This window comes from Nomascus leucogenys, chromosome 14, assembly GCF_006542625.1.
Source record: "Nomascus leucogenys isolate Asia chromosome 14, Asia_NLE_v1, whole genome shotgun sequence".
NCBI classification, from domain to species: domain Eukaryota; kingdom Metazoa; phylum Chordata; class Mammalia; order Primates; family Hylobatidae; genus Nomascus; species Nomascus leucogenys.
In genome coordinates, this window is record NC_044394.1 from 44,089,430 (window position 1) to 44,112,351 (window position 22,922).

A 22,922-nucleotide genomic window follows, 5' to 3' on the forward strand; every position below is an offset into this window, starting at 1 on the left:
CACGAGACAGGCATGGGGCGGCTGTTGTAGTCTGAGGGTTTGGGGCAGCCTCTTACAGGAGACCTTTGAGCTGAGCCTGGGTGGTGAGAAGGAGCCTGCCAAGTGGAGGGCAAGGACTGAAGGTCACAGGCAGTGGGAAAGCAAGTGCAAGGGTCCCCTAGATGGGGGAGCAAGCAAGCCCTGGAGGCTGGGGGAGTGGGAGGGAGGTGGGAGGTGGCAGAGGGAGGTCATAGATTCTTACTGCTATGCCAAGCCTTGAGGGCTCAGGTCTGACTCCAGTCTCCTCGAACTTCCTTGGCTGTGCATGGGGCTCACGGGGGCAGCAGGGAGGCCTGCAGGGGGCGGCCACTGCCTGAGTCCTGGTGAGCAACCATAGGGGCTCCGACCAGGTGGAGGTAGCAAAGGAGGGACTTGCATCTGCTGAGATCTGAGCAGCCAGGAGTCAGAATCTTGTGAACCTCAGAATCAGACTCTCAGCATTAGAATTAGAATTAGGAGCTCTTAGCCCTGGCATTTGAGGCTGGCGGGAAGCTCAGCGGGGACCGCACGATCTGGGCTGAGCCACACCCTAAAGCGAGCTATCTCACCCAGAACACATTCCAGGCTGTGAAGGGCTGGATCCAGCCTGACTCGTGCTAAGTGCTTCACACATGTGTTATTCGTTCCTCATGAGGACCTGATGAGACAGATGCCATTCTTCTCCCCATTTCCTAGATGAAGTCACTTGGTCCAGGTCACTAAGGGAGGGATAGGGTCCTCCTCCCCCAGGGGTGCCTGACCTCTGGGTGGGGTCAGCGTGGGGAGGGGGAAGGCGTGGCAGAAAGAGAGTGTGCCTGCCTGAAACAGTATTTTTAGCGCTGCCTGCCCTGCCTGCGAGGGGAGGGGAATTAGAGACGGCCTTCAGGGGAGGAAGAGCATGAAGTGATGTCTTAATTGGGATTCTCATGGAGAAATAGTGTTACAAGCGCTCAATTATTTTATAATGAGCCTGCAGTGTGCAGGGAGAGCCACAGACATCTTCGGAGCTGAAGTGTGTGCCTGCATGTGTGTGTGTCTGTGTGTGCATATGTGTGTGTGTGCATGCGTGTGCGTGCATGTGCCCACAGGTGTATGGTGCTGACACAGGACTGTGGCAGGGTGGGACGGCCTCTTTCTCCTGGTTTTGAGGAGTGGGCCCCTTGCTTGTGCTGCCTTCTGCCCCTCAAGCCTCTTGTGGTGCTCCCGCCCACCAAGTCGCTCCCACAATGAGCCACCAGTGCGAGAATTTCAGGCTTTGCTGGGCAGGAGGATGCTGGAGCCTCAACAGGCCCTCCAGGAAAGGGACACCTTGGGGAATTTCCCCTAAGCTTCAAGACCCTTTCTCCTTGCTGGGTAGAAAGGGGACTGGTTGTGAGCATCACTGCTGAGCACAGGGAGACGGCTGCGCTGGGAAGGAAGGACCCACACTCAGCTCCATCGGGGCCAGGACCCAGCTGACCACCCTGCCACAGTTCCCCACAGCCCTCCTGATGAGGCCCCAGCTCACCGGGGGAACTTCTGTGACCTGCCTGCTGCCCCATGATGACCCTGCCCCACGCTCATCCAGCCAGGTTCCCGCCTCCAGGCCTTTGCCTATGCTTTGCCACCACCTTGTCTCTGTTTAGGGCTGAAAAGCCTTCTGTCTCTTCCTTCGTGGCCTGGTTCAACTGCTTCTTCCTCTTTAGCCAAGCCCTTGTGTTTAACCTCACCCCAGTAGGGAGTCCCCAGCATGTCCCTGTCCCTGCTGTCCCTGCGTAAATCAGCTCCTGCCAGGCCACTCGGGTCAGCGCATCTCGTTAATGGAAGCTGGGCTAAACTTGAGGAATTCTGAAATGAAGGTTTCCACAGCAGTGGGGTAGAGATCAGACCCTTTCCCCTAGGTGCTTTGGGGAAGGCTCAGCCCCCCAACATAGCGACCCTGGGCTGAGGCAAAGCAGAACAGGACATTAGTGCTTCTATTTTACATTGAAAATGTTAAATTTCAAACTAACTTTTGAAAACATGATTTTTGTCTTCACAGCTACAGATAGGAATGAAACAGTGGCTGGGAAATGGGAAGTGGACAGAGAAGCATTGCTGAAAGGGGCTTGGGAGCTGGCCCCAGGGTCCTCCACTTCCCCGTCTGTGAAATGGAGACTCTTAATGATAATTGCCCTCCTGGTCCCCAGGCCAAGATGAGGCCTCCAGGGAGGGAGAAGCTCTCATTACTGAGGCTAGCAGTTCCTGAGAGTGGCTGTAATGGCATTGTGGGGGTGGCATGGGAAGCAACCCAGCGTCTCTAGACAGGGGTGGGGGCCCCTTGGAGTCCTTCCCACTGCCATCCCCAGCCTTAGGGACCAGGTATCTAGATGCAGCTGCTGGAGTGGATGGAAGGACTTCTTGACTTCCAGCAGGAGCGGGGGTCTCCAGCGCTGTCACCCGAGGCCTGTAGAGGCTGGCTGCAGCTTGAGGCTGTCAGGGCCTCGGAGCTCTGGGTGGGGAGCATTATACAATTTAGCAAGCTGGAGAGTGGGGCTCCCAGAGGCCTGGGAAGAGGATAAGGAGGGAGCCCCCAGCCTGTGGCCTCAGTCACTCACTAGCCATTCATTCCTTTGCTCACTGATTCTCTTGTTCTTACCATCTGTTCCTCCCCCACCTTCATCTCAGCAAATGTTTCCCATTGCCTTTCATAGCCAAGCCCCAGCTGAGTGCTGGGGATGCAGACACAGTCTCTGGCCTTAGGCACCTCCAGTTGTTGGGAGAGGCAGACACGTTCCAGGAACCATCCAAAAGTGCAAGTGCAGCAGCAGCTACCCTGAGGGCTTGCAGGGGAGCCAAGGGGGCTCCAGAGGCCTCTCCTCTGCCTTTGGACACCCAAATCGGCTCAGGCCACCCTTCTGTCAAACTTTCCCATGGATCCACTCTCTCCAGAAACAAAAGCAATGGCTCCCCAAGGCCTCGAGGCCCCCCGAACCCCGCCCTAGCTCCCACCCCCCTGGCCCCCGCTCCCTCTGCTCAGCCACATAGGCTTTCCCTGGAGCTCCCCACACCAGTCCCATCTCAGGGCCTTTGCACATGCTGTTCCCTCTACCTGGTGCTGTTCCCCCATGCTCCTCCCTACCTCCTTCCGGTCTTTCTCAGTGAAACAATTGGTTCAACCTGACAGTGCAACCCCTCCCCCTGTTTTTCTCCATAACACCTTATGCTCTAATTCCTCACTCAGCTTGTTTGTTCTCTCTCTCTCCTGAACTAGAACTCCACCTGCACAAGGGTGGGGATTCTGTTTTGTTCACTGTCTTGTCCCCAGTAGTGGGCACAGTGCCTGGCATCCAGTGAGTGCCTAACAAATATCACTTCAATGATTGATTTATTGATTAATTACCTGCAGGGCAGGCTGCCTGCTCCCAGTTGCTAGCCTGGAGTGGAGAGAAAGGGCTGAGGGGTGGGTGGCTGCCCTACTGCCTCCTCTTTCTTCTTCTACCATGTGAGCCTTGAGGCCTCTTCTGGGTCCAGTGTAGAAGGTGAATATCCAGCTAAGTTTGACGTTTGGTTTGACTGAGTCAGCAGTGCGGGGCAGAGAGGGGAGCTGTACTAGAAAGGTTGGGATCAGATGCTAGAAAGGTCTCTGTAAGTGAGAGAAGAGTGAGAAAGCCCATGCTATAAATGATGAAGAAAGGAAACTTATAGGCAGATGGATGAGCAGACAGATGGATGAGTGGAGAGGTACATGAGTAGATAGATGAATCAAGAGATGGATGGATGGATGAGTGGATAAATAGATAAGTGGGTGATGGAGAAATGGGTGGATGGATCAATAGGTGGATGAATGGATGGATAGATGATGGATGAATGAATAAATGAGTGGATGGACGAATGGGTGAACAGATGAATGAGTGGATGGATAGATTAGTGGACAGATAAATGAGAAGATGGATGGATGCGTGGACAAATGCATGAAAAGATGCATGGATGGATGGATGAGTGGATAGATAAATGGATGGATGGATGGATGGATGGATGGATGGATGAGTGGATGTATGTATGAGTGAATGGATGGATGACAGGTGAGAAGACAGATGAATCAGTGGATGGATGAATGGATGGATAGATGGATGAGTGAACAGATGGTTAGACGAATGGATGAATAGATAGATGGGTAGATGGATGAGTGGATGGATGGATGGACTGATGGATGGATGAATGGATAGATGGGTGAATGGATGAATAGATGAACGGATAGATGGAAGAATTGTTAGATGGCTGGATGGATGAATGGATAGATGGGTGAATGGATGAATAGATGAACGGATAGATGGAAGAATTGTTAGATGGCTGGATGGATGAATGAATGAGTGGATGGATGGATGTACAGATGGATGGAAGAGTGGATGAACAGTGGACAAATGGACGGATGGGTGGATGGATAGATGAGTGGATGAATGAATAGATGGGTGGATGGATGAATAGATCAGTGGGTGGATGGATGAGTGAATGAATGGTTGGTTAGTTGGATGAATGGGTGATAGATGAATGGCTAAAAGAGTAGGTGGATAAATGGGTGAACAGATGAATGAGTGGATGGATAGATAGATAGATAAATGGATGGGTGGGTGGATGGATGAATGAATGAATGGATGAGTGGACAGGTGGATGTATAAATGAATGAATGGATAAAAGTGGATGGATGAATGGATGAGTGGATGGATGGATGAGTGGACAGATGGATGGATGAGTGAATGGGTGGATAGATGAGTGAACAGATGGAGGAGTGGTTCAATGGATGGATAGATGAAAGGATGAGTGGACAGATGAATGAGTGGATGGATAGATGGATGGGTGGACAGATGGTTGGATGAATGGATGAATAAATAGATGGGTGGATGGATGGATGATTGGATGAATGAATGGATAAGTAGATGGATGTGCGGATGGATAAACGAGTGGATGAATGAATGGATGAGTGAATGGATGGATGAGTGAATGGATGGACAAATGTGTTGCTAGATGAGTGGAGGTGTGTATGGGTGAAAGAATGGATGGAAGGATCAATCAATGATTGGATGGGTGTACAGATGGCTAGGATTATTATGATAATAATACCAATAAATCATTTATTGAGTACTTTCTGTGGTCCTTGTCTGTGCTTTATGTAATCAATCTCATTTAAAATTCTCATTACAACATTTTGAGGGAGACATTTCTTTTCTCACTTTACAGATGGAAAAACTGAGTCTTAATGTGGTGAAATGGCTTAACAAGGTTTCATAGCTTATAAGAGGTTGAGGCCAGATTTGTACTCAGGTGAGCTTAGCCCTTAGCTGTCTTGCTGTTCAGTATGGGGTCTCCCCCACATAGATAGGCATATCCTGAGGACAGGCACCCTTTGTGGGCATCTCTGAAGCACCCACTGGTTTGCCTTTTGGGGAGGAGGCCTCTGGGAAGATCTCTTGGCTTCAATATAATGTTTACAGCTACTTTTGGCCCCAGAGGAATGAGATGGGGGAGCCATGCACCCACAATCCTTCATACTACACTGGCAGCTGGTGGCACCATCCACAGGGAAGACAATGTGGGCAGGAGGGCAGCTGGCATGATTCACCAGAGATGAGGGGAGCCCTCTCCAGCTGGCCCCATGGTTCCCAGGGCCTGTGCTTCAGACAAGGGCAGTGGCACAGAGGCCAGCCCTGCAGACACAGGCCTTGATGCCTCAGCCTGGGGCCTGCAGGTAAAACTGGTGACCTATAATCTGAACTGGCTCATAGGAAGCTGGGGCCGTATGGTGAGATGGTGGATGGAAAGTGCTAGCCACAGGGTAGGTGCTGGGGAAGGGATGAGAGGGTGGGGAGGGCAAGTTTTAAATAAGATTTCCAGAAAAGGCATCTCCCTGAGAAGAGACATTTGAACAGAGACCTGAGGGTGGTGGAAGAGTGAGCCATGCAGAGATCTGGGGGCAGAGTATTTGGCAGAGGGAGCAGCAAGTGCAAAGGCCCTGGGGTAGGCAGGACTTGATGTGTGCAGGAACAACAAGGAGTTACGAGAGGAAGACGGACAGGAGATAAGATCTCAAGGTAATGGGGTCCTGGAGACTGCGGCTGAGCTGGGGTCATGGGAGGGTTAGCGCAGACGGTTTTAACTGGCTCCCCAAGGGTGTCATGTGCAAGGAAGCAGCAGCCCCTCTCCTGGGTGCTTTGGGGACTCAGCCCTGCCTCCCCACTTCCATCCATCCCTGGTTTCCCCCTGTGGAGGCTGCAGGGAGCTGGCAGCTGCCTTGATCAGATCTAGACAAAGGCTGGCATTAGGTGCCCAGGAGCACATACGGCCCAGGCAGACAAGATAGGGCTCATCTGGGCCCTGAGCCCCCAGACTTGAGCTTCAGGCTCCAAAATGCAAGGAGACTAGGATGGACACAGAGGCATGAGCCAGGAAGGGGCTGCACTCAGAGGCTCTGCCCAGCTTGTGCCACTGTCCAGGCTGCCTTTTGAAGCTTTGTCTTTCCATTTGGAAAAGTTTGTTGATCCAAGTTTTTCTCTAGGCAGGAACCCCTAGGGTTTGCATGGCACAGCCAGTTGGAAACTGAAATTGTTTCAAAAGCAAAACGATAAAAATCCTTTCTCAAGCTCCCAATGCCCTCCCCAGACAATGCTGGGGGTGAGGGCTATGACTGGGGAGGCTGCAAGGGCCCTGCCTAGGAATGGGGGCCTGGGGGAGGGGGAGCCTGCCTCTCCCAGTGGGAGCTATGTGCTGACACAAAGCCCCAAATTCCCCATCTTGCTTCCCTCACTGCACCCATTTTCTGTCTAAGCCCTGGCTCGGCGGAAGGCCCAGGAGAGATCCCAGGACAATGGTGCCCAACTCTGGGACTGACCTCGTGGCCGCGCCTAGACGGGCCTGATCTCTGCTGTCCAACCCCCTACCCCAGCCCACACAGGGCAAGCTGACCAGGGCACCCCACCCAGACACCCAAGGCTGCTGCTCAGGGACAGAGGGTCCTGGCTACTTGTACACCTCCTGTGATGGAGTGCTCACTACCTTTCTCGTTTTGTGGGAGCCAGTTTTAACTGGCTCCCCAAGGCTGCCATGTGCAAGGAAATAGCAGTCCCTCTCCTGGGTGCTTTGGGGACTCAGCCCTGCCTCCCCACTTCCATCCACCCCTGGTTTCCCCTTGTGGAGGCTTCAGGGAGCTGATGGCTGCCTCCACCAGATCTAGACAAGAGTTGGCATTAGAAGCCCAGGAGCACATGTGGGCCAGGCCTCTTCTGCAGTGTGTCTCACTCTGACCTGCTAGGATTGTAGGACGGTTGTTCTTTCTTCTGCACCAGTGCTGAAAACAGGCTGAGCTTTGGCCTCCAAGAGGCCTTGGTTCCACTGAGCACACCTCCCTGGCTCCTGCCACTATCTCTCTGTTCTTGCTGTTCTCTCCTCCCCAGGACTCTGTGCTCCCATTCTGGCTGTGCTGCTGGGCCCTTTAGACACAAGAGAGCTGGGGAACTTGGACCCTGAAGTGCTTTCCTCCAGCAGGGAATGCAGTGAGGCACTCTGGGCATCTTCTCTGTAGCTGGTCATTTCACAGTTATGTGACCTTGGACTTAATGGCTCCGTGCCTCTGTTTCCCTCATTTGTAAATTGACAAAAAGTGCCCTAATTGGGGGAATGGGGATCTGGGTGGAAAGGCCGCCTGGAGAATGGAGCATGCTGGTCCCAGGGATGAGCTGAAACACCTAAGATTTGGGGGCCTCCCTAAGAGGCAGGGGTGTTGGAACCTGCATTCAGCTGAGCTGCCAAATTTGGGGATGGGAGGAGGGGTTGCTTTCTCCATGTCCCCCACCTCCTGCATTCAAGACCCCCTTGCCTGTGGACAGCCCCTACCCTCTTTACCCTCTTGCCTCCCCCTACTCAGGCCTGGGGAGCCTGGCTGGGAGGGGCTGACCCTGCCCCAGCTCTTGTTTTCACTTCTTGCCTTCCTCAACTTCTGAACACCAGCTCCAGGCGGCTGGAGATGGTGGGCTTGGAGGAGACTTTGGGGTGGCCAAGGGCTTCCAAGACCCAGCCAGGAGGGTAGGGAGTGACCCCTGCAGCCGGGGGTGGGAGGGCTCCTAAGGCAGACTTGGAAATCGAGGTTCTGGTGGTGAAAGCATGAGGCCTCCCCAGGATATGAGGTGGACAGAGGTACCCCCAACCATGACTTGGCTCCCGGCCTATGGCTCAGACATCCTCTTCTCGGTCTGACCTCCTAGAAGGGTGGTAGAGATGCTGGAGTTTGTGCAGAAGGATGTGCAAGGCTGTGAGAGAGGAAGCCCCACTGCCCATGGTGACAGGGTCAGGACTGGCTGGAGCGGGCAGAGGGTCAGTGGCCAGCGCCGCCTGCTGCCATCCTTCTGAGGGGTCCAGCCCTTTCCTGACCCCTCTGCAGAATCCGAGTCTTTATGCATCCAACAACACCCAAGATTCCAAAGGAAGCCAGTTATTAAAATGGTTAAATAGCACGATTGCGATAGGGTGAACTGTGTGCTCCCTTCCCTTACGGATGGATGCGCTGATGATAGGATCGTATGGCAGGTTTAAGCCCACCTGTAACTTTGACCCACAGACAAATGTGAAAGACCGCTGGAGGCGTCTGCCAGTCCAGAGTGGGATGCGGACGTATCTGTGGCCTCTGCTGGTGACAGCCTCAGGTGCGCTGATGCTGCTGGGGTTTGCCGTCTCAGTCTACAGTGGAAGAAAAGGCCACATTTCAGCTGGAGGCTGACCCACACTTCTTCCCCATTCCCACACATGGACCCCTGATTCCGTCCTGGCGTTCCCCAGCTCTAGAGCTTTCTGCCGGGAACAGTGGCAGCAGCAGCCTCAGCAGCGCCACACACAGTAAATGACAGTGATGAGCAACAGCCACTGGACACTCGGCTGAGGGCATCCCTCATGCAACCTTCACCCAGCCCTGCAAGGCAGCCACTGTTGTGGTCCTCATTTTGCAGAGGAAGAAGCTGGGGCACAGAGAGGCTAAGTGAGTTGCCCAAAGTGACATAGCTCGTGAGCGATGGTGTCAGGGTTTGAACCCAAGCTGGTCTGACGCCAGAGGCTGTGCTGTTCCCCCTTAGAATGCCTGGCACACAAGTGGGGTTTAATGGATGTTTGACCCATTTAAAGGGTCATTGCTCAATTTCTGTGTTCACAGAGGGACATTCCCTGGGGCTGAGCTGGGCTCTGCAGATTTACAATGGGTTCTATATTTATCATCCCCATTTCTAGGTAGGTTAATGGATTTTAAATGGAGTAGATACTAATTGCCCCCATACTGTGGATGGGCCAGCCTGGGAGAGGGCTTCCTCCAGCCCTGGGACCTAATTCCTTAGCACGGACCTGCACCAAACCTAGGGTGAGGATTTAAATGAGCCAAGATGGGAGTAGCATGGGCACTCGGGACCCAGGGGATAGCATGGGCAAGAGTGTGGAGGTGGGGCCGGGCGCGGTGGCTCACGCTTGTAATCCCAGCACTTTGGGAGGCCGAGGCGGGGGGATCACGAAGTCAGGAGATAGAGACCACGGTGAAACTCCGTCTCTACTAAAAATACAAAAAAAATTAGCCGGGCGTGGTGGCGGGAGCCTGTAGTCCCAGCTACTCGGAGAGGCTGAGGCAGGAGAATGGCGTGAACCCGGGAGGCGGAGCTTGCGGTGAGCCGAGATCGCGCCACTGCACTCCAGCCTGGGCAACACAGCGAGACTCCGTCTCAAAAAAAAAAAAAAAAGAGTGTTGAGGTGGGTCCTAGGGACCTGCTGAGAAGCCTTGCACGTGTCCCTTGTACCAAGCAGCAAGTCCTCCTGGTCTAGGGATATGGGGCTAGGCTGTCCCACAAGAGACACCCGGCTCCCTGGAGCTTCTGCAAGATTCAGGCCATCATGGCGTGTTTATTAATCACCACAGACAGGATGGCGTCGGGCCTGCTCAGCAGCTCTAAGGGGTTGGGAGTGGGAAGGAACCCTGTGAGAAAGGAGTTCAGGACAGGTGTGAAGGGTGGGATGTCTGGTCCAGACTCCCACAGGAGGGGGAGCCTCCCTCTTCTCTCAGCTTTTCAATTAATTTGAGGGGACATGAAATCCTTGAACATGGTCTAAAGATACAGTGGCCAACAGAGAACAGCTCGGCCCCTCCTCCTCCCTCTAACCTCCCAGTTGCCCTCCTGGTGGCCAGTTTCTGGCATCTCTTTCCAGAATATTCTACCAATACACGTGTGTGTGCATGCGCGTGTGTGTATACATATGCCACCTTTTAAGCATTCAGTGAACTATATTCTCTCTTCTGTACTGCGCTTTTTACTTTGTCTTAGAGCACTTTTCCTATTAGAGTCACTCAACAAATATTTCTTGAGCACCTACCAAGGGCTGGGTGCTGCTTTCTCGAGGCCAGAGGCAGCTGCCCTGGCCCATGGAGCCTAGGCATGGCTCCTTCACAGCTGGGGGCTGCTCCCATGCACCCATGTGCCCTGTCATGGTTGCTTCCTGGGGGATGCTGGGCAGGTGGCTGCTATTTCAAAGATGAGTCCCCAGGTGTCATGGGATAAATTCCTAGATGTGGAACTCCTAGGATAAAAAAAAGGTGATGAGTCTTCTTAGCTTGTCCAGCTGTTCCCAGATTGCGGTTGAAACATCAGGGTTTAGGTTGTGGGCAGGGAGGTTCCCCCAGGCTGGTACGGAGGCTGAAGATGGTGCTGGCATGGGTGGAAAAGAAGGTGCAGGGGTCAGAGTGGGATGTGGCTGGGAAGAGCCTCCCTCTGCCCTTTAGGAGCCCCCATTGTGAGGAAGGAGCAGAAGCAGAGAGGAAGAGCGTCCCCAGGGAGCTGTGGTGGGGAAGCCCAGGAGGCTATGGGTGCCCAGAGGAGGCGAGTGGCTGGCTTGGGAGGGTGGGGCATCCAGGGAGGCTGGGAGGAGGCTTCTCCATGGAGCACCCAGTGTGCACCAGCCCTGTGCTGGGTCACCTCCCATGTGTCATTTCCTGGGAGGGTTGCATCACTGATTCACTCCTCCAGTGGATAATCTGAGTGACTACCTGGTGCTGGGCACTGTAAACAGCACTGGGTGTGAAGCAGTAGCCTCTCAGCGGGACACCATGCCCATCCTACAGCTGAGGAAACTGAGGCTTTGAGGGAGAAGGCAAAGGCTTGGGTCCTATGAATCATCTTCTTCCTTCCTGATCCCTGTCCCTGAGAGCTGCTTAGGCTGTGGGTACTCCTATAAAGCGGAGTTCTGGCCCCAGCTGGTTCCTGAGAATGAACCCCAGGTGGCCAGGCCAAGCCAGCCCTCTAGCCCTGCCCCAGAGGGCCAGAGGCCAGCTGCCAGACACCCATGGAAGCTGCCCTGGCCTGACAAGCCTTCCAACCCTGCTCCTGTGGCTCTGGCCTCCCAGGACCAAGGTGACTTGGGTAGTTGCTCCAGTTTGGCCCTGGCTCATCCCCAGCCCACACTGGGCCCCCAGCGCCATGCGCTTGGAAGACCAGACCCCGGCACACTGAAGTCCAGGGCGCAGGGCTGGCTTGAGCCCTCAGAAGTGCAAGCCTGTTTCACAGACAGAGGCCCCGAGAGGGTCATTCCCAGGGTCTGCTCAGCTCCAGGCACAGAACTGCAAACTTCTCAGGAAGCCTAGACCAGACACACCGAGGATCCAGCTAGAAGGGGCTCAGGTTCTCTGAGTTCAGCCTGAACACAAGGGTAGGGGATAGTGGGGAAACGGAGGCCTCGAGAGGCCCCAGAGCCAGGGGCTAAGCTGTGGGGCAGGCCCTCAAGGCTGGCTTCTAGACTTCCCAGCTCTCGGAAGCCTTGCCCAGCCCCAGTGCCCGGTCATCAGGCTTTATTCCATTTACAAATAACTTGACTTTAAAAAAATTGCTGAAACAATAAATGCTTGCTGTACAAAATGCAAACAAACAGCCCTGAAAGCGTACAATGTGCCCACGCACCCAGAGTGCAAGCGACTCTCCTTCCTCAGGGCCCAGCGAGGCTGGGCTGAGCGCTTGCCCACATCTCCCGCCTGCGATGGGAGGCATGGGATCCCACCAGGTGGGTCCGAGCCCAGAGCCCCGGGGAAACAGGTTTAGACACTTTCCTCCGTGCCACAGTGAATGAGGAAAAGGTCCCAGGAGGACACAACTACCACAATTTGCCTCCAAACTTCCAGATTTTTCTCTTGCTAATGCAAATATATCTGTCGTTTTTCTTAACATAAACAGAATCGTGCAACAGGCCCCACGCTGCCTCTTGATTCTTTTTTTCTCTGTGTGTGTTGGGGGGACAGTGTGTTTTGGACAGTTCACACTGCTGTCAGAACTGGCAAATCGACCTTTCTATTTCAGTCAGGCCAGACTCAGAGGGGCCCCGGGCCAAGGGCTGGAGCCCTGCCCCCATGAGGAAGGAGGGTCATGGGGCTGGTGCTGGGGCAGAGGCCCTATCTGTGGAGTGATGGCCCCACGTGGGGACAGGGAGGAGGCAGGCAGTGCCCACCAGGGTGGAGAGGGGCTGATAATTGGCCGGATTATCCCGGCGGGGAGGCCTCCTTGGGGAAGCTATTTTTAACTCCGAGAGATGCTGCAGCCACTTCCCTCCCTCTCTTTATTGCCCTTTATTCCTGGGGCCTGCAGGCTTTGCCCGCCTTCCTGGAAGCTCTGTCCCTTTAGAGGCAGGGAGGGATGAAACGCTCCCCTCACATACCATAGAGTGTGGTCCCCACATGGTTCTGGCAGGGTTCTCATGTGCCCCGTTTTAGAGAAGGAGAGAGAGCTTCAGAAAGCTTGAGGGGCATTTTGGAAGACTTGCTGGTCTTTTTACATCTATTGCCTCCACCAGCAGCCCCTTGAGGCTGTTAGAAATTTCCTAAATTAAAAAAAGGGTGGTTTTGGCTTATAATAAAAAGAAAGCCCACGGGTGGATCTAAGGGGCTCAAAAGACCAGCCCAGAACCTTGTTTCTCTCAATATCTCAGCTTTACTTCTTCTAGGTGGGTCTCATTTCATGCAGGCTCACCCTACCTGGGGGCAAAGGTGTCCCTGGGGCCCCTGGCCAGCCCAAAAGCCCTGGGAAATACAGCTCCTGCTTTCCTGCAGACCCAGCAGAAGTTCTATGGCTGATTCTCATTGGCTGGCTTCAATCATGTGTCCATCACTCTACCATTGCTGTGATGCTCACAGCCAGACCTGGGTCTCTCACCCACCCCTGGGCCCTAGGGGTGCCCCAGGCCCACAAGAAACATATGGTGGAGGGTATGGTATAGGAGCAGGGAGACCCCAAGAACAAGGCTCTCAGGAGAGCAGCTTGGACATGGGAGGACTTGGACCAGCGTCCAGCATGCCTCTAAGTCTCTCAGCCAGGACAGAAACCCTGACACCCAGGCCTGCCCAGGAGATGCCAGATGGAGCATGGCTAAACGTCCTGGCCTCAGCCCTGGCCCTGGTGGCTGCCCTACTGGCCACAGTTAGCGCATCCTCCTCCCAGCTGCTCCTCCAGCAGAGGGCGGGGCCACGGGAGTGCTGGAGCCCGCACACGGGAAATAAGTCAACCGGTCAGCTCCAGGCCCAGCTGATCAATGCCTGCCTCCTAACGGGGCAGGACGGACTCAGTGTCCTGTTTCCAGGGCCGCCAACCGTTCCTGAAGTTCTGTGTGCCTCAGATCAATGCTGCAGGGTCAGCCGGGGCCCACGGGCACCTGGGCAGGGGGAGGGGCGTGTGTGCATGCGTGTGCGCATGTGGGTGTGACTGTGTCCTGGGTCTGGGCCATGTCCCCACAATGCTCCTGGGGGCAGCCACGTCCTCTTGGGCAAGTGCTTCTACCCACCCGGGCGTCATTTCTCCGTCCATCTGCCTGTGGCCTATGACGCAGGTCGGCATTTAGCCTGGAGCCTAGTGCATGGCAAGTGTGTGGTGGGCATTGGCCCTTGTCACTTTTGCTGTTGTTAGTATCATCAAAGTGTCTCGTGACAAAAGGTGTTTAGGGAAGAGACTGGGCTGAGGGCAGGGCTGCTGGAAATGGTCTCTGTTCTGTGGCTCACTGCCTGAGTGACAGAGTCTCTTTCCACCTTGTCCAGACAGGGTGTTGACCCGGCTCAGGTGGAAAGCAACCCCACCAGAAGTGCATATCCTGTAACCGACCAGCACAGGCCCTCCTGCTGGCCTTATGGTGGGTGGGGGTGGGAGGCCGGGTGAGACCCAGACCCTGGCCACCTGCCTGGAGGAGGGAGCAAGGCTTGTGCTGACAGACAGCCTGTGATTGCAGGGGCCAGCGTGGCTCGGTGATGGTGCAGGTGGAGTTGGGAGTGGCTGTGAGAGCCAAGCTGCGCAGAGCAGGGCGGGAGAATCCCTCATGGATGAGGCGTTCCTGAGCCAGGTCTGTTAGCACTCGTTTTGCACTCACTGCATGCCCTCAGCATGTGAGGTCCTGGGCTGCAGACATGCCTGAAGGACACGCTCCTGCCCTCATGGAGGTGCCATGCTGGTGGGGAAGACCACAGTGAGCCAGACACCTCAGAGAGTGGCCAGCTCGGGAAGAAAGCAAGCTGGGCACAGCAGGGGGAGTCCTGGTGGTCGGCAGGCCTCTCACAGACATGCCGTTGCAGCTGCCCTTGCATGTAGGGCAGTTCAGAGAGACAGCGTTCCTGACTGAGGGGGAGGCAGGCACCAAGGCCCAGCGACAGAATCAGGCTACTGGTGCCCAAGGGCCTGGATGGCCAGTGTGTTCAGAAAAGAGTGGCTCAGATGCGGAGGGTGTCTGGGGCCTCAGGGACTTTGGCTATCACTCCTAGAAGGGTTAAACTGGGCATGCTGAGAGCTCATTTTACATTTTGATGGTGGGAGGATGTGAGGGCCAAAGCCAGGCCAAGGTCTAGGGTGGGCAGGGGAAGTCTCAGTGGGCTCTTGGGAGGAGGCATTTTGGAGGGGCGGAGATGCTGGGAGTCTGGGGAGCACTGGGTGCAGCTGCCTGCAGGGCAAGCAAAGCTGCCGGGGAAGGGCCGTCTGGTTTCACATCTCACTCGGTGATGGACTTATGCCTCCCACAAACGCATCGGCATTGTGACATCAAGATGTGATTACCACAAGAGCTGGCAGCTGCTGTCGAGAGGCTGCAGCTCTGGGGCTCCTACACACAGGGCAGCAAAACCAGCCTTCGGGACACCTGCCCTGGACAACTTAGTGGTCATAGTAGCAACCTTCCCTCTCTGGGCCTTGCTTTCCTTAAAACAAAGGCATGATTCCAAATGAGCTGAGGAGCTCTTCTGTCTCCTGGGCCTGTGGCTCCAGGGACACTCCGATATGCAAAGGCGTCTTGAACAGCCAACACGCCCACCCGAAGCTGGGAGAGACTGGGCTGCAAACAAGCCTCAGTCTCACCCCTGTCTTGGAGAAGCTCCCATCCTGGAGGGGAAGAATCTGGGATCAAGGGAAAGCCAGGTGCAGGGCACACAATTCAGGGTGTTGGGAAGGTGTGTGCCTGGTGGGATAGCTGACTGCTGTTCATCTCCCCGGCTTCTCCCATGGCTGTGCCAGGAAAGTTACTACTCTGATGGCCTCGGCTGTCACTATCACCCCCATTTTACAGAGAGGGAAGTGGGGCCTCAGCAGGGGACGTGTCCCAGGTCCCCTGCTGGGCAGTGTTGGTACTAGGCTCAGTCCATTTGGCCTCACCCAGCCACTCGCGACACTGCCCCCTCCACAATATAGGGGGCAGGATGTCCTCTGCTCTGGCTTCACGCAGCACCCCAGGAGGGCCGTGAGCCCCTCTGCCCACGTGGGGATCCCTGGGGCAGATGTGTGAGCTGCTTAGAGAGAGATCTGCCCACATCCCTGCCTCTTTGTGTCCCAGCCCCTCCTGGAGGGAGGCTGGTGCCCAGTGGCCTGGCAGAGGGGCTTTGCTTTGAGGGGCCCTTAATGGCTGCTCATGGGTTGCAATTACAATTAAGAATTGAACTCTGACCTTGCAAGTGGGTTGGGAGGGTGGGACGTGGAGCCCAAGAGAGTGGCCCAGGGAGTCAGGCTTGCGTCTCTGCTGGGTGACCTTGGGCAAGACACTTGCCCTCTTTGTGAAATGGGTCTGATAATGGCTCTGGGAGTGGGGATAGGGAGGGGCGGAGACCTGGCCTGACTCACAGTGGCCATCTTGGGTGGTGAGTCCCCGGGCAGGGGCCCTGTGTGGGTGGGGGGGGGGGCGGTGTTCCAGGCTTGAGGATGCCCTGGGCACAGCCCCTTGTCCCAGGAGCTGTCAGAATCTTAGACCCAGAGGAGCCCTGAGGTGTTCCCGCCCATTCCCTTGCCCCTTTCTGGGCCACCAGAGTAAGGCCTCGAGGAAGGGATGTCTCAGGCCCCATTCCTCCTGGGACAGCTGGGTGGTCTCTGAGGGTAGGAGCTGGTTCGAGGCTTCTTCTGCAGCTGGCTTGGGCTTCCCCATCTGGGAAATGGAGCAGGCGCAGGTGGAGAGCTGAATCATTTCCCTCCTTGGTCACTTGGAGGGAGAAGAAGGAAGTTTCCTGAGAGCTTTTGGTCCCCTGGGATGCTGTTCTCCCAGGAGGAGGAGGAAACCAGGACACTGTGTGCCCAGCAGGGCAGGGTGGGGGGCTGCAGACTCCTGGGATGCCCCTTCTTTCTCCACTGCAGTCCTAAGTTGAGGACGCACCTGATTCTGAGTACTGGCTCCACCATCTGGTAGCTCTGTAATTAAGCAAGTGACCACCCCTCTGTGCCTCAGTTCCTTCATCTGTAAAATGGAGCCAATGAGCTTATCTACCCCAGATGGCCTCAGCGGTAATGAAATAATTCTAGCTGGGTCCATAGCACAGAGCTCAGAACATATTGAGTGCTCCGCCTGGCTGTTTTACCAGCCAGGTCAAGTGCTAAGCACCTTACGTAGACTCATCTCATTTAATCCTTGCTACAGCCCCATGAGTGTAGTGAGTTCTACCGACAACAGGGAAACGGAGGCACTGAGTGGTGAAGTGACTTGTCCCACAGCTAGTCAGTTGAGGTGGGATTCAAACCCAGGGCAGACAGATGTCGGTCAGTGCTGGGCTGGTTTCACCCACCAGCTGCCTGGGGCCAGGATCCTAGGGCTGGTGGGGCCTGCAGATCACTCTGCTCTGAGCCGCCAGCAATCTGGGCGCGGGCCAGAGAGCCGTCCTCCTTGGTTAGAATCCTGCAGCCAGTCTCCCTGCTGTGCAGACACATAATTATATTTCACATTAAAGGGGAAGCTGGAGGCCAAGGGGGCCAAGAAGCCCTTTGAGGCTCATGCTCTGGGCACAGACTGGCCTCCTCGGCCCAATTCTGAGGCCCTAGGGTCTAGCTGGGGGTCAGACTGGTGACAAAATGGGGTTTCCCTGGGTCAGTGTCCAGGCGAGCAGGTCTGTCTGCCAGGATGAAAGGCTTGGCCCCTGCGGGAGGCTCAGAGATATGAGGCCCGGACAATAGGCCTCAGAAGGCTGGGAGGGCAGGGCATCTGGGGACAGGTTGGGAAGAAAGCCTGAGCCTCCAGAGACAGGGGCTCGAAAGAGAAGGGGGTCACATGGGGATCCAGTCGGCAGAGAGAGGTCCGGGGAGGAGCACAGAGAAGGCAGGAGATGGGAGAAGCCAAACAGCTCAAGATGGAGAGGAGAAAAATGCTATTAGGGTGGGATGGTGTGTAGAGGGTGCGTGCCTGGTGTGCAGGGGGAAAGGGCTCTGTGGGAATGCACAAGCTTAGAGCTGTGTGTGCGTATGCACACGTGCAGATGCCATCCTTCATGTGCACATATGAGCGAGTGTGCACATGTGCACCTGCGAACATCATGCATGTGGGGGCATGTATCCTGTATGTTTATGCCTGTGTGTGTGCTCGCCTTGCACCTGTGCGTGCGCGCGTGTCCCCCGGAGGACGTGCCTGCATGTGTGTGTATGTGTGTGTGCGCGCATGTCCCCGGGAAGACGTGCCTCTGTGTGTGTGTGTGTGTGTATGTGTGTGTGTGCGCGCGCGCGTCCCAGTGCGCAAGTGGCTGGCGGTGTGTGTGTAGGGGGCGGCCCGGGACTAGGAGGGGCTCGGGGCCAGGCCGGAGCCGCGGTAGGCGGGTGCAGCGGCGGCGCGGCGCGGCGCGGGGCGGGCGTGCTCTCCGCGGAGAGTTAGAGGAGTTGCCTAGCTGAGCTCCGGTGAAGCGAGGCGCGGAGCTGGGTGCGCGCCGAGCCTCTGCCTCCCGCCGCCTCCTCGCCCTCCATTGCTCGCTCCCCGTCTTCTCTGGGCCACGCCGCCACTGCTGCCGCCTCCCTGGGAACAGTAGCCGGGGGATGGGGACTGGCGCGGTCAGAGACTGCGAGGAGGTGCGGGGCGCCCGGGCATAGGGGAGCGCGCCGGGCCCTGCCCGAGATCAGATAACAGCCGGCGGGGGAGGGGGTGGGCCGGCCGTGCTCACAGCCGGACCGAGGGACCGACGCCAGCCGCCCCGGCCCAAGCGAGCGCCCAACGGCCGGGGGCGCCGTCCAGGCGCGCGCCCCCGACCCGTGGCTGGACCAGGGCGATCCGCTTTGCGGAGAGACGCGCCCCTCGGCATGGAGCGCCCCCGGGAGCTGCCCTGAGGCGGTGGCGGCAGCGGCAGCGATGCAGCCAGCGCGGCAGCTGCCGGGGCCAGGAACGGCCGCCCGGAGCTGGGAGGACGCCGAGTGCGCCGCGCCCGGGCCACTGACCGAGGTAAGTGCGCGGCCGCGGGCGCATGGTCCCTCCCGGGCCCGGCCCCAGTTCCCCGCAGGCTGCCCCTCGCCACTAGCCCGGCCCGGAGCGAGCACGAGGTTGTGCAGCAACAGGGAAGGTGGAGCGGGAGGGTGTTTTCTTCCTCTCGTTTTATTTTTTTTCCTCCCTTGGTGAGACATCGGAGGAAATGCTGACTGCGAGCTTTTCTTTTCCTGCCATGTCTCCGGCTACCACCACAAGGAACTTTGCTCCTGGCTAACCTTCGTCCTGGGGGGCGCTCCGGGAAACTTTGAGGAGCCCTCGGCCCCCCTCTGGCTGATTTGCAAGAGGGGGCTCGGGAGGGAGCGTGCGGAAGCACTCTGGCGCGCGGCACGGGTCCTACGCGTGACCTTCCCGGAGACCCCGCGATCGAGGTGGGGTTCGGAGGTGGGCGCCCGGGCTATATGAGCCGCCCCGCGAATGCCTCCCGTCAGAGACCTGCGGGTTCTTGGAGTCGTGTCTCTTTCTCACCTCCCGTGCTGTAATGGAGTAAAAATATTCTGGAAATGATTCCATGCCAGCAAGTCAGCCAAGTCCAGAGGCTCCCTTTTGCTTTTAGAAGTCGGCCTTGATCTCCGAGGGGATGGCCGCTGGCTGAGAAGCTCCCAGGGTTTCAGGGCCAGGGTCCACCCTGCGCTCGCACGGCCTCTCCGGATGCCCTGGGGGAGCGGGGCGGGAATCAGGGGCTCTTGGGCAGAGACAGCTGGGGTGGGGCGCTCCTTGGGGGGTTCAGATGGGAGTTGAGGCCCAAGCGAGTGTCTGTGCCTCGGTTTTGATCCAGCGTGCCCATGTCATGTGAATATTTTAAAACCTGTGATCGGAATGGGGGTCAAAGTGCTTCTTTGGGGACGGTCTTGTTCTGGAAGGTTTTCCTGCCTCCTCACAGCCTGGACTCGCCGGCACCTGGGACTTACCCCTCCCCATTTCCCAGGGGGCGTTCCCATCTTAGAGTGCCGCGCTGCCTGTGGCCATTTCTAGTTTCTTTTTTGCTCCTCTATACCCAGGTTCGAGCCCTGCAATAAAGCGCTGGGGACCTCCTGGCCCCCACAGCTGCGCCCCCAAACCCAGGTTCACAGGCTCCGTCTCCGAGAGCGCCGAGGCGCCCACACGCCGCTGAAATCGGCAGCCGCCTTTGGAAGGTGCGAACCCGGAAAGCGTTAGCCTTGGGCCTAGCCTTCGCCGCCTCTGAGATGCCAGAGGAGGGCCGGTCCCTGGCCGCGCGGCTGGACCCCAGTCTCCCTCGCGCTGCGCTGCACCTCCGTGGCCCCTCCTCGCGCAGCTCCGCCCTGGACCGCCGCCCTGTGGCGGGCGAGGGTCAGGGAGGGGAGGTCCATCTCAGCCCTGGGCGCCACCGGAGGCTTGCGCTCTTTTTGAGGGGTACTCCCTTCTGTATTCTGAGAAGAGCCCCTCAGTGTCTGCTGGGACCCCCCCCCACAAAAGATTTCTCAGCGAAGTCTGCTCCTCAGTTCTCTGGTGGCACCTCCAGCCAGACAGGGAACCCGAGGTTGGCAGCTCTAGGAGGGGGACCCTGGGGGCCTACCATTTGGTGGGGCCAAGCCCCCTGAGAGAGAGCAGGGAGTGAGGGCAGAGGGCACTCACTCGAGCACCCTGGGGACAAGGAGAGTGGCTCCAGCGTGCTGGGCCACAGGGACACCCCTCTTCTCCACTGGAGGGCCGCTGTAGGCATATAGTAGGCAGTCTGTAAATGCTGGCTGTTGACCCAGAGCTGGCAGGTAGGGGCTCCAAGTCCTCTATCACCTCCTTTTTCCCCTCCCAGGGGAAGGCATAGCTGACACCTCTCATCCCCAGCACTGGAGGGGTGGAGCCTTCTCTGGGAGAGGCAGGACCTGAGCTGTCAGTCCATCTCTGGACACTCCCCCTGCAGCTACCCCGTCAAACCCCCATAAGGTTTCCAGGCTGCTCCGGAAGGGACCCCTCCAGGAATGTGCCTCAACTGTGCTGGAAGGAAGAGGTGCCTGGGAAGTGGTGGAGGGGTATTGCCTAAAGCCACGCAGTGGGTTGGGTTTGGACAGATGCCTTCACCTAGCTCTTTCCAGGCCAGGGGCTTACCCCACCAGCCTTCCTGCCCCAGGGCCATGGTGTCCCCATCCCTGGGTCTCCTTGAAGCAGGACAAGGTAACACTGAGTGGCCCTGCAACAGCAAAATAATAATGACAGCAGTGATAACAGGAGTAACAGCAGCAGCAGCAGCACCTGCAGCTCTGCAGCACTGGGGCCGATTCCGCCTATGGGCAGTTTTCTCTGCCTAGCCAGGCCTCCGGTACCCTGGGCCACAGTTGGCAGTACCAAGCGTGGCACCCGGAGGCCTTGGCATACCGCTGGGGCGGAAGTGACTGCATCATTACTGTCATCAACCTCTGTGGCCCTCGCCAGGTCCCCAGGCAGAAGGCTACTGGTACACACGGTGCCCACCCGGTGGCCACCCTCACCCCCCCTGCTCCCAGGCCCAGCTCTGGGCTGGGCCCTTCCTCCAACAGGTGCAACTGGTGCCTGTGGCTGGGCCCTGGCCAGGGCTTTACTGTGAGCGACACATGGGTACACCTGCCCGTCCCCTGGGCCTGCCCTTGGAGCCCTGCCACAGGCTAGCATGGAGGAGAGTCAGGGAGGGGGCAGCTCGCGGGCAGCAGGAGGGGTGGAGGCTTGGCTGGCCACATGGAAGGTGCGGTGGGTGGGGGCTCAGCCCCATGGGATGGCTGTGCCGGGAACTGGCAGCGTGATGGGGACACGGCAGCAGGGAAAGGCTGAAGATGAAAGAGAGCTGGCCTGAAACTGGGCCGTGTGCAGGTTGGCCAGAGCTTCAGAGGCACCATAGGGTTGGGGGTGGGTGGGGCCTGGCAGAGGCAGGTGGGTTTTCTGAGGTGCTGGGCTCGGGGCAGGACCAGAGCCCCCGCTGGGCACTGGCCAAGGACCCAGCCCTGGGTCAGCTGACTTAATTTCCTAATGGCCTGCCAGTGCAGAGGGTGGCATTAGCTCTATTGTGGAGACAGGGATTGGAGGCCCAGGGAGGCACTGGAGGCACCAGCCTGTGGGGCTCAGACCCAGAGCCCTGGTGCTTTCCCAGGGACAGGACTGCACCTTCCCCCATTCCACAGACATGCCCCTCAGGGGCATTTGACTGCCAGGCTAGCTTTCTCCCTGTCTTGCCACCAGGCAGGTCCCACACAGGGCCTGGGGCCTGCATGCCATCCCAGCTCCCGGGAGCTGTATTCCTAGGACCTAGTGAAGCCCTGGCACAGAGTAGGTGCTCAGTAAATGCTCGATGATTCCATGTCTGGACTGCTTCTTCCAGACACAGAGGCCTTGCTGTGCTGGTGAGAGCTGTGGGGGCTGAGTTCTGGGGCTGGAGACCCCAGGCCCTGTTGCCTAGCTGTGGCCCCTGTGCTGGGTAGGCATACAGAAGTGCTTAATCAATGGGCATTGCATACGGGGAGACCCAGCCCCTGCCCTCAGGGATCTCACTGTCTCAGAGGAGACTGTTGGACAGACTAGGGGGGGCAAGAGAGGCAGGTGTTGCAACCAAGATGGGGTCACTCTTCTTGGCCTCAGTTCATCATCTGTGAAGTGGGACTGGCTCCGGAGAGTGCCCAGGATGGGGCAGTAGGAATGTGAGACTTGGAGTGTGCCTCTGGGAGTTGGGGGTGGGGAGGGGCTGGTCTCAGTAGAAATGGGCATGTGGAGAGGGGGATCTGGGAAGAAGGGGGTGTGAGCGTTTGTGGAGCCAGAGCCTGGGGAACTCGTCATTTCCCCATCCAACCTTCCCTTGGACATGTGGGGAAGCAGGCCCAGGGCAGGGCAGCGATTTGCTGCAGCAGTGGGTCCCAGATGGCAGTGGGCCCCGATGCAGGCCTCCTGTTTCCTGGTGCGTCCTCAGTGTCCCCCAACCCCAGTCACCACCACTGGTGCTCCATAGCTCACCCCTTCCTGCCTGGCTGCTGAAGTGGCAGCATGAGGCTGTGGAGACCTTGGGGACCCCTGCCCAGCCCTCTAATTAGCCTTCAGCCATACATCATTGGTTCCATTTGCTTGGCCAGATAGGAGTGGGAACCCCTTTCTCAGCTGCCCCAGGGAGCAGTTCCGCCTTGGCTGTGCATTAATGCTGTCCTAGGGTTGGTGAGCACAGCCTTCTGGATCCTGCCTGATTCCCCCCACCCACCTGGACTGAGCCCTCCCTCCTGCTTGGGCAG

General features: G+C 57.3%; 1 protein-coding gene across 2 annotated transcripts in view; it reads left to right on the forward strand.

Moving 5' to 3' along the window:
* The first annotated feature begins 18,152 nt into the window (after positions 1-18,152).
* KCNJ12 (potassium inwardly rectifying channel subfamily J member 12) overlaps positions 18,153-22,922 on the forward strand; it is a 43,187-nt gene continuing 38,417 nt past the window's right edge. The window contains exon 1 of one of the 2 annotated variants that reach the window (XM_003281285.4): positions 18,153-18,678. The gene's annotated coding sequence lies outside the window, so the exon portion shown is untranslated. The remainder of the gene's footprint in view (positions 18,679-22,922) is intronic. The other variant, XM_030827863.1, reaches the window with a different exon arrangement.